Raw genomic sequence first — 11081 nt, forward strand, 5'->3', positions numbered from 1 at the left:
TTGTACAATAGTGAGAACGCTAATCTGAATGCTTGTAGCAATTTGTGAGACTAGTTTCCCAGAAAGTATTACATTGTGTTACTGAAAACACTATGATCAAGTTGCTATTTAAAAGGGAGTAAGAAAAATCAAGTCCTCTTTTAAATATATGAAAAGGGAATAGTAATAAGTCCATGTTTTTTTAAATGGTATTATTGATAGCTTAGGTGAGTAGGAGAAGATTGGTTTTGAAGGTGGGTAGAAGAATCCTGAATTTAATTTAGATGAGGAATTCTGTGGGAGATGTAACTAGTTACTACAAAACCAATGACTGCTAAGTAGATTTTCTTCGAAAAATTAGAAGTTTGCTTCTGTATTTCTTTGTACCATATGTCAACCACAGGAAGCTGTAATACATGCAACATGAGTCTGATAAAGGGAGAGAGAATCTTTAATCTACAAATAATCCATGTAAATATACCTACAGTTTGTAATGCCTTTGGTTACAGGCATGTCTCTGTAGGATGGATGGCACTGCTGTTATGGAATCCATTATGTGACTAAGGAGGTTATTTTAGTTTCTAAGGCTAACAACTTAATATTCTCCACCAGTATTGAACCTTCATTGCAGAGATCTCAGGTATTTTGTCAGCTCAGTATTAGTTTGTAAACTCTTGCATTTTATATAGATTTAATATTTCCCCAAGCATTCCAAATAACCTTATTGCATAGATTTTTGTATTTGGATCTGTTTAAAATGTAAAGGGAAAATGACAAATCAGGAAATCCATCAGCCCTTGAATTACTGTCAAATAATGTAGATGACAGGCTTTTCTAACCAGCTGCCTTATTATTTATTCTGTGGTAGTGCCCAATGGCCCCAGTCAAAACTGGGATTATACATACTTAAAACACAGTCCCTACCAAGAATTTACAATCCAAGATCCCTGCAAAGACCTTTTTATATGCTAAACTTTATGCACTGTCAGTAGTCCCCTTGACATAGGCTGGCTCAGGGTCTAGGAATATATGAGAGCAGAGAAGGATATTCCCCCACTAATATTTTATGCATATTCATTTATTATTATTTATTAATAATAGTGTCAACTATTCCCATCTATCTTTCAACCTAGTCTTAGATATTTCAGATTATTTATCACTTAAAATTGTTGCAATGATGTATATGTTAAGTATAATTGTTGAAATAACACAAGAATTAGAGCGAGCCCTATGTGTAAATGAACAAAAAATATACTTTTTTTTTTTTAATTAAGCCTCCTACCATTACATTAGCCTAGGAAAATAGTCTACCTCATAAGAAGTGACTGGACCTAGTAGGGTGATAGAGATATTCCCAAATGTAGACGACTGCTGGAAAAGAAAACAGCATTAGACATTTGAGTTTCAGTGGTTAAAACATTTACTTCATAAATATTAAAGCACAGGCAAAGCTTCTAACTACCCCCACTGCTGCGAATGATGGTGTTCAATCACAGAGACGCAGATGAGGGTGTCTGTGAAGAAGCTGAAAAGGATCAATATGGTTCCTTAGCAACGGACTTGTGCGCCTGGGGGTCCTGCATCCACAGGGACCATTGATTCCCTGACCTGACCCACAAAATCAAGGCAGCATTATTTTCTTTGTATGTCCATAGTGCTAACCAAGAACAAACATTTGCACTGACCAAGTGTTTCATGTTTATCAAATAAATCCATGGATGAGATAAATGAATGTTGTGGGCATGGGGGAAGGCTAATGAAATTTTGTTTTTAATAGATGATTTTCTCCATTAGGAAACCATTGTATGACTTCCTAACATCAAGTCATGAATCTAAACTAGATTTAATGTAGAACAATCAGAGGCTGTGGCCATATTACATTTTTTAGATAAGGGGCTAAATTAACAATATTCACGTCTGCACAATTATTGGTGCCAGATACAATTGTAACACTTCTACTTTTGGCCAATCTTTTATGGTTGTATAATCTGATTGAACTTTCTCATTTTAATTCAGAGGGTTTAACTTCAAAATCATTGTATTGCATGTTGCAGGCTCATGCCAAAGATAACAGGTGCAGCAAAAGCTATTAGCCAAGGTAGTCAGGGATGCAACTCCATGCTTTAGATAACTCTAAGCCTCCAACAGCCAGATTATAGTATTGGACGATGAGGGTGGATCACATGATGATTGCCCTGATCTGTTCATTCCCTTTGATGTATCTGACATTGGCCACTGTTGGAAGCAAGGATATTGGGTTAGATGGGCCATTGGTATGGCAAGTTTGTCTTTAATATGCTCCAGGGCCTTTCCATTTTCTAAGAGAAATCACTGACTTCATATGTAGGTTTTCATTTTGTTCAGAGTCACCTAAATTAGTTCTTAGACCATTTGGGGTTTCTGGTTTGCTTTAGACACAACAGTCTTAGGGTATGTCTACACTAGCTGGTTAGTTTGAGCTAGGTAGGCAAATGAGGGCAACCGGAGTTGCAAATGAAGCCCGGGATTTAAATATCCCAGATTTCATTTGCATCTTCCCGGGTGCCGCCATTTTTGGAACGAGGTGTACCGATAGTTCGAATTAGAGATCCTAATTTGAACTACCTACTCCGTGCCGCATGTAGCTGCGGGCACGGAGTTCAGACGAAGGGGGATTTAAAAATGGCAGTGCCTGGGAAGATGCAAATGAAGCCCAGGATATTTAAATCCTGGGCTTCATTTGCAACTCTGGTTGCCCTCATTTGCCTACCTATCTCGAACTAATGAGCTAGTGTAGACATACCTGTAGAGTGCATCTACACTGCAACACTATTTAGAAATAACTAGCACTATTCTGAAATAACTTAGTCTGTGTCTACACAGCAGGCAGTTGCTTCAAAATAGTGTCAAAATACTGTCAAGCCAGAGGACTTCTTACTCCGACTCCTGTAACCCTCATTGTATGAGGAATAATGGAAGTTGGCGGAAGAGCGCTCTATTTTGAAATAGGGAACGTCAAAATAAGTTACGCAATTGACGTAGCACAATTTCATAGCTTATTTTGAGTTAAGCCCTGCAGTGTAGACACGCCATTAGGGTTGAACCAAAGTAATATCTTGCAAGATGAGAAGAAAGTAAAGTTTAAACTTGAATGATAATCAGGGTGACCTAAGCTTGGATGATAATTAGAGTGACCAAATAGCAAATATTAAAAATAAGGACAGGAGGGAGGAAAATGGTGAGTGGGTAGTAGATGCCTATTTAAGACAAAGATTAATATAGGGATGGGCTTAATAATATTGGGATGTCTGGTCACCCTAACTATAATAATTATTGATATGGTTTCCTTTTTTGAAGTCTCACCCTTGGGAAAGGATCTGACAAATTATGGGAGTTACAAACCAATGAGAGGCTTCCATATCTCTTGTGCACCCTGACTAGGTGTAATAATAGTCAGACAAGTTTAGAAAAGATGCATCCTTTTTCTAGTATGGGCCTTAGATCAACTGAAGCATCAGAATTCTGCTCAGGGGATCATCACACATGGCAATCATGCATTCTGGGAGGTCTCCAATTCTCTATTACAGAAAAGCATGGAAAAAAAATGACATGTCTTAGGTACAGCACAGAATACATTCTGGGCATTACATTACTTCAAAATATGTAGTGAGTGTTTACACTGATGGAATCTATACACGTTAATTTTTTTCTGCAAACCCAAGTCTTTGAATAGAGGATGTTTGAATCAAAATGAATGTAAGTCACAGAGCTGCTATCCTTCATACCCATGTTGGTGGAATTTCATGCCTATAATTGCTGGGGATGAGAACTGCAAATCTCTGATCTGGAATATACAGCCTATAAACTACTCAGGGAAGTCCCGTAAATCTTGGATCTGTTTCTAGGCCACTCTAATGCTCATTTATGGTTCCTTTGTACTGCCAGAGTGGCACAAAGTTGCCTTAAATGGGCAGTAGAGGGTTTCACTGCTCACGGAGACTCTGTGGCTCCAGCCATCTCTATGCTATCTTTCATTAGCATGGGGCAGTGCTATACTCTGGCCATCATACCTGCCTTTGAGACCTGTTGAAAGCTGATGCAGATTGGATCAACCATGTGGTTGGTGTAATGCAGGGTTCACCAACCTGGTAGATCTTGAAGCCTCTGACAGGTGATCCTGACTGGTTTGGCTGGGAAGCTGTCAAGTGCTGGCACTTCAGTTGCCCCTCCACCCACTGTCATGCTGCTCCTCCCCTCTGCCTTGGAGCTGCCCCCAGGGAGTCTTCTGCTTGCTGTGCAGGGTGTGGGAGGGAGAAGAGGGGGTGCTGATGTCAGGGTGTCCCCCCACTTCTGTACCCTCAGGGGATGGGGAAGCTTGGCAATGCAAATCTGTTACTCTCACACACTGTGTGTGTGTCTGTCCTACTCAAAACACCAACTGTCCTTCACTTTCACCTCTCGACCCATGTGGGGGTGAGTGTTACTTCTTTCATTGCTTTCAGAGTGTGTTATGTTTGGTTTTTGACTGTTCTGTGCATTTCATAATTTTATGCTTAAACAGAACTCTTTGAGTAGTGAGTTCTAAAATGTCTAACTTATTGTGGCTGGAGTAATTATCCCTGTGGTAACTGCTGCTCCTGGAAGTGGCTGGCATGTCCCTGCAGTCCCTGAGAGAGACAGAGCAGGCAGTCTCCACATGCTGTCCTTGCCTGCAGACACCGCTCCTGTAGCTCCCATTGATCAGTAATGGAGAACTGCAGCCAGTAGAAGCTGTAGATGAGGGGCAGCACATAGTGCCATGGAGCCACTGCTGTACATGCCAGCTGCTTTCAGGATCAGAGCAGGGCCAGGACAGAAGGAAGCCTGCCTTAACCCCGCTGCTCCACCACCCGGAAGCCATCTCAGTTAAATGGTGCCCAGCCAGAGCCTGATCCTGAACCCCTGTCCCAGCTCTGAACTTCCTCCTGCACCCAACCACCTGCCCCAGATGTGAGTCCCCCTGTACCCGAACTCCTTCTCAGAGCTTGCACCCTGAAACCTGTCCTGGTCCCCAATCTCCCACCCTGGACTAAGTCCCAAGCCCCTTCCACCCTCCAACCCCCTTGGCCCAAGACCAGAGTCTGCACCCCAAGTCCCTACCCCAGCCTAGTGCAAGTGAGTGAGGATGGGGGGAGGAAGAGGGATGGAGTGAGCAGGGTGAGGCCTCAGAGAAGAGGTAGAGGAGGGGCAGGGCCTCAAAGAAGGGGCGGGAAGGAAGTGGGACAAGGTTATTTGGGTTTGAGGTTTCAGTTTTGCACTTAAATTGAAAGTGATCTTGTGGCTAAAAAGGTTGGAGATCTCTCGTGTAATGTATATTATGATCAAGCTAATTCCCCAGCTGCCTACAGGGAGAGTTGGAGAGAAATAGTGGTATAAGATCACCTTTGCCTCCACTTGGATCCTGCAGCAGAGCTGCTCTTTCTCTGAGCTACGTGTTGGGGTTTCTGTACAATCTTTCAAAGGCAGAGGGTAATCTCTGACACACACATAGTTATTAAGTTGTGCTGATAGAAAGCCCGCCAACAGACACTGACAACAGCTATGACCCTAATGCAAAAGAAGGCCATTTCTTTGGAAAGGTATTGAAGGCTTTATACCCCTACCTGGTAAAAATGTTTTCAGGGATGTGAAAGAGATTCTCGTTCGACTGACAAACAGCATGATGGATCCACTGCTAAACATAAAAACTTCTCCCATGCTTCCAAAAAGCTGCAAGGAGTAATTGAACAATTTGGGCTCAATGAGGTGTGGAGGGCACAGTAAGGGAGTTCTGGTACTATTCCTCAGTGCTTGACAGCTTCTCAGGAAGAGCCTTTGTGTTAGAAGTCTGCTCATTCATCAGTATCTTTGTAACATCAGTATAGCCTCTGGAACCTATTTCATTTATCCATTCTTGAGAGGAAGCTGACTAACTTAGCAAAACACAACTCCTAGAAGTCTTGGAGGTTTCAATTTGGTATTATCAAGGGATGGGTGGCACCTCCTAGTTGGTACTAGGCAATCTTGGTAAATGTTTGTTTGAGGATAAGATGCAACCCATGATATCTAACAAATATTATAGACTCTCCTAATGTTTATGTCAGAACCATACATAGTGCATGAGAATGGACTACCCGACCTCCAATTTTATCTGCATTAATCCTCATTGATTATACTGACAGCTATATTCTGTAAGGATCTGTAATGTTGTTTTGCTCTGTGTAGATGGTGTTTTACTCTGTGCGCTCCACCTTAAAAGAAATGTTTTCCAAAATTCTCTGTACTGTCCAAAAATAGATGCAGCTGTCAACCCTGTATACAGATGAGACCAAAACACAGGGATAATTTGAACATTTGGCAAGTTACATTTTATCTCTTTGTTTCTACAATTTAAGTGCTTAGGAGTTCAAATCTATCAAGGTCTGAATGATCTACTGGAAAACAACTCAGTTTTCTGGTTCTACCTAAAACCCAGGAGAGTAAGAATCAAAATTTGTCCTAGAAAAAACTGAAAATAAAACAAGGCTAGTACTGAAAAAGTCAGCATGGGACATTTTGGTAAAATCTATACATTTGGCTTTTAATTCCCCTAATGGGAATAGGTGAATTCTAAAATCTCTTCAAGAGTATTCCACTATGGGTATCTCTCTGCCACATTTAGACACTGAGGGCTGGCCCATGGCAGCTGACTCAGGCTTGTGGGATTTCTAGCTAACGTGCTGTTTAATAGAGGTGTGGGGGTTTGGGATCAGGCTGCAGCCAAGCTTTGGCACCCTCCCAAATCTCAGGGTCCTAGTAGCCAGGCTCCAGCTTGAGTCCAAACATCCATGCTGCAATATGAGTCCCCCTACCCTGAGCCCCACAAGTCCAAGTCAGATGGCATGTGCCAGTCACAGGTTTTTAACTGCAATGTAGACATACCCTGGGAGTCTCACTGAATGCCTAAAGATATACAAAATTACTTATGGGATAGAAGTGTGGCATTATGATGTTTCCACATCATAGCCTAGATTTATGTCTAATTCTGTTCTTCTGGCAAAGCCTGACTCAAGACAGTTTATATGGATAAATAACCTGGCATATGAGTAGACCAGAATTCCATGGCTGCTGAGCCCCTTAAGTACTGTAGGTGTAAATGTTTTGTTATATACATTCAATCCAGAGTTTGAGCCATTAGCCCTCTATAGTCAGCAGGTCATTTGAAATGGCCTCTCCTATATCTCCAATTTCTCACTTGATTGCTGTGATCCACCACAGAGCAGTACTCTGTAACTTGCAGGATGTGTACAATCCCTCTACACAGATTCTTCATAGACCATATGTAGCAGAACCTTAGCAATTCCACTGCTTTGGTTCCACTAGCTTGCATGCTCAAGGAGGAATCCGTAGGAAAGTGCAATAACATTTATTCCTCATTAATCCTCCAGGGACTTACACCTGGTGCAAGCTCACTGAAGTAAGTCTGGGAAAACTTGACCCTAGGTTTTTTAGGTCTGCATTCCTTCAGAGCCATATGCTATACTACATGGCTGTGTCTACACTGGGCCACTTATTCCGGAAAAGCAGCCGCTTTTCCGGAATAACTTGCCAGCTGTCTACACTGGCTGCTTGCTTTTCCGGAAAAGCAATGATGATCTATTGTAAAATTGTCAGTGTTTTTCCGGAAAAACACTGACAATTTTACAATAGATCATCATTGCTTTTCCGGAAAAGCAAGCGGCCAGTGTAGATGTAGCCCTTATGTTAACAGGTGTATTACCTGTATCATTTACCATCACTAAATGGCCCTAACAACAATTAATAATCAGAATAATTTGTACTGAGAATGTGATGGTGGTAACAGCTGGACTTAGCACAGGTTTGAATCTAACAATTTTGTGTGTGCCAATTGCACAAGATACTTTGCATCTGATCCTTCGGGCTGCAGAACAATGACTCCGATATCTCAGTTTTGAGAACCAATAGCTAATTTACTCCCCAGCATTTTGTACGTAGAGTTAGGATTGTTTTCCAATATGCATTCCTTTACCTTTATCAGCATTAAAATGTATTTGCCATTTTGTTGGTTAAACACTTAGTTTTGTGAAATCCTTTTGAAGCTCTTCGGTCTTAACTATCTTGAGCAGTTTACTATTATCTGCAATTTTTTCCACCTCAGTGATTACCCCTTTCTCCAAATCATTTATGAATATGTTGAATAGGATTGGTCCCACTATGGACCCCTGTGGGACGCCACTAGTAACTTTTCTTCATTCTGAAAACTGAACACTTATTCCTACCTTTTGTTTCCTATATGTTAGCCAGTTATCAGTGCATGAGAGGGTCTTCCCTTTTATCCCACAGCCTACTTTACTTAAGAGCTTTTGGTGAAGGACTTTGTCAAAGGCTTTCTGGAAATCTAAGTATACAATATCCACTGGATCCTCCTTGTCCACATGCTTGTTGACATCCTCAAGAAACTCTAGTAGATTAGTAAGACATGATTTCCCTTTACAGAAACCATGTTGAGTTCCCCCCAACAAATTATGTTCATATATGTGTCTGACAGTTATATTATTTACTTCATGCTTTGAAATCTTTTTTGCAAAAAAAGAATTTTTTTCTTTTTAATTAAGATACTTGACTCAGAAGTTGAGAATTGTATGTCCATTTAAATTACTCATTCCTCAGGTGACTGGGGCATTTTTCATTTTTACAGTAAAATAAAACAGAATAATCTGGATAAGAATCAACATCTGAAGAAATGCAGAGAATGTGATGATGTTCCACTAGTGATCTTGCAGGTCATCATTTTCTGGAAATGGAGGTTTATTTGCATTGATTTGTTCTAAGAGTTGATGACCCAGGGCAATCAAACTAAAAAATTTAACATCTGTGGTTCTGAGAGAGGCATGCGATAGAGTAGGACTATGTTTAATGTAGCCAGATTTGAGATTTTAAAGAATGATGATGAAGAAGAAATTGATGACTCTGCAGTACACACTTCCATTAGCAATTTATTTCTCAACACTTCTAATAGGGTTGCATGGCATTTGAGTGGGTTTTATTTTTATTTATTTTTTGCCATAAGAGAAAGAAACCTGTTATGTTTTCTTTGGACATTTTTTTCTTGTTTATTTTTCAAACTGAAATGTAGATGGTGTTTACTTCAGCTAAAGCTGTGACAGGGATTCCCAATGCCCAAGATCAGCTCCCTCAGCTGGGCACAAGGAGAATCCCCTGTCTGGCAGCTATTATAGTGGGACCATTTCTCCCCTGCCAGACACCTAACAGAACTTGCTTTGTGGGTCCAGCATGCACATTGTGGGGATGGGGAATAGGAGAAAAAACTGGGTGGTTTTGGGTAGCAACATATCATCTCCCTCTGACTCTCCAGAGTTCATGCAGAAGAGCTCAGGCAGATTTCCTCCCACCCACTACTAATCTGGTGTGGCATCATTTAAGTGAATCCCCTTGACTGCTGTATGACTCCAGTGAAGCTAGCCTGAAATGAATAAAGGAGGGAGGTTGTGAGAGGCAGAGCTAACACAGAAACACAGGACTTATATAACTGACATCTTGCAGAAATCCACCAGATTTGGAAGAGTGTCCTATTTCTATTTTATGTGGAAAGCAAATCATGAAGACGTGAGAACTATATGGGAAGAGCTCTGCAAAAGATCATTTTTATTGAATTCTCCTAAATCAGCACTTGGGTTGCTAAAACAGGTATTTAAGTGCAAAAAGAACAGATTTTGATTCCTAAATGTGGGCATCAAATTTGGAATACAGAACCCATTAATATGCAAGATTCCATATCCCATTGTCAGCAATCCTTACAATGAGTCATCTCATTATCTCAGTATACAATTCTAAAATGCTCTTTTAAAAATCATGTCCCACCATTTTGTCATTTTTAATAGAACTGACTCAATGGAATCATACCCAATAGAACAGGCTACATCTAGAATTTCTAACCAGTAAGATTTAAATACATGTGAAATTTTCTAAGGAGCGATGGAAGTAAGCTGCCAAATGATAATCCTTGATAAGAACGGCCGTACTGGGTCAGACCAAAGGTCCATCTAGCCCAGTATCCTGTCTGTCTCCCTTTTTGGAGACCTCAATTTTTGATATTTTACTACGTTTATTTACCATGTTTAACACATTTATGATAAAATTTGTACACAGCCAGTTATATTTTTTCCTTTCCAACTTTGATTATCCAACATGAGAGAAGTCAACTAAAATCAGCTTTCTCATTCTTAAAACTGGGTTTCACTTCTATGAATTGAAAACATCAATAGGACTTACAGACAGAAATCAAGCTCATTTTGCTTTTATGAATGTGGCTGCTCCATCTGTAATCATTTTTCCTTTGTCTCAGGTCTTTGCTGTCTTTTATTGAAGGCTTCTGGGAGCGAGAAATAACAGTTTCCATTGGCAAGTGACTAGCAATACCTGCATGGACAAAGCAGGGCTTTGCCCTTTCTCTGCCTAAAGGCAACTGTTTCATACTTTACAGATTGCATTTTCCCTTTGGCTTGCATAATATAGAACAGCGTTGTACAATTTTTCCAAGTTTGAACCCTCACATATGACTTGAGCTCAGAGCACCAGAGATCAAAAAGGGCCAGTGAACAAATATGGGAATACAATAACTTAATATTATAGTATCACCGTCAAAGTATAAAAAAATAAAATGATTAACATACACTTTTTGATTTACTATGGGGACCAGTGATATATTTTTGAAAAATAAGGCATTTGTGCATTTCTGCTAGGTTGTGAGGGGTAACAGGTGCAGAATCTAGCCCAAATGTTTTCATGGGGCAAGTCAACATAGTACTTCCATTAGCCCTTGCCAGAACAACCTCACAGTTTCACTCTCAGGAATTCCTCCAACAGTAATAATTCCTGTCATCGAGAAAATGGTAATCTGCTTTATAGGTCTCATTACTCAGAAATATTTCATACTTACTTACATGTAACCCTTCTGTGATGGGGCGCCGGTCTCCGCCGACACGGAGCACACGGCACCCCGCGCTCACCAGCATGCCGAGGGCAAGGGAGGCACTGGTGGGGATGCCGTGGGACCAGCCGCGGCCGCAGAAGGCACCGGGAGC

The 11081-nt window shown here is 40.8% G+C and overlaps 1 long non-coding RNA gene across 1 annotated transcript in view; it reads left to right on the top strand.

The window, feature by feature from the left end:
- Positions 1-10669, top strand: part of LOC142827019 (uncharacterized) — a 29719-nt gene extending 19050 nt beyond the window's left edge. The window contains exon 2 of the long non-coding RNA XR_012901359.2: positions 10343-10669. This is a non-coding gene — a long non-coding RNA (uncharacterized LOC142827019). The remainder of the gene's footprint in view (positions 1-10342) is intronic.
- The last annotated feature ends 412 nt before the right edge of the window (positions 10670-11081 follow it).

This window comes from Pelodiscus sinensis, chromosome 2, assembly GCF_052426305.1.
Source record: "Pelodiscus sinensis isolate ZL-2025 chromosome 2, ASM5242630v1, whole genome shotgun sequence".
In the NCBI taxonomy this organism is placed as follows: Eukaryota; Metazoa; Chordata; order Testudines; family Trionychidae; genus Pelodiscus; species Pelodiscus sinensis.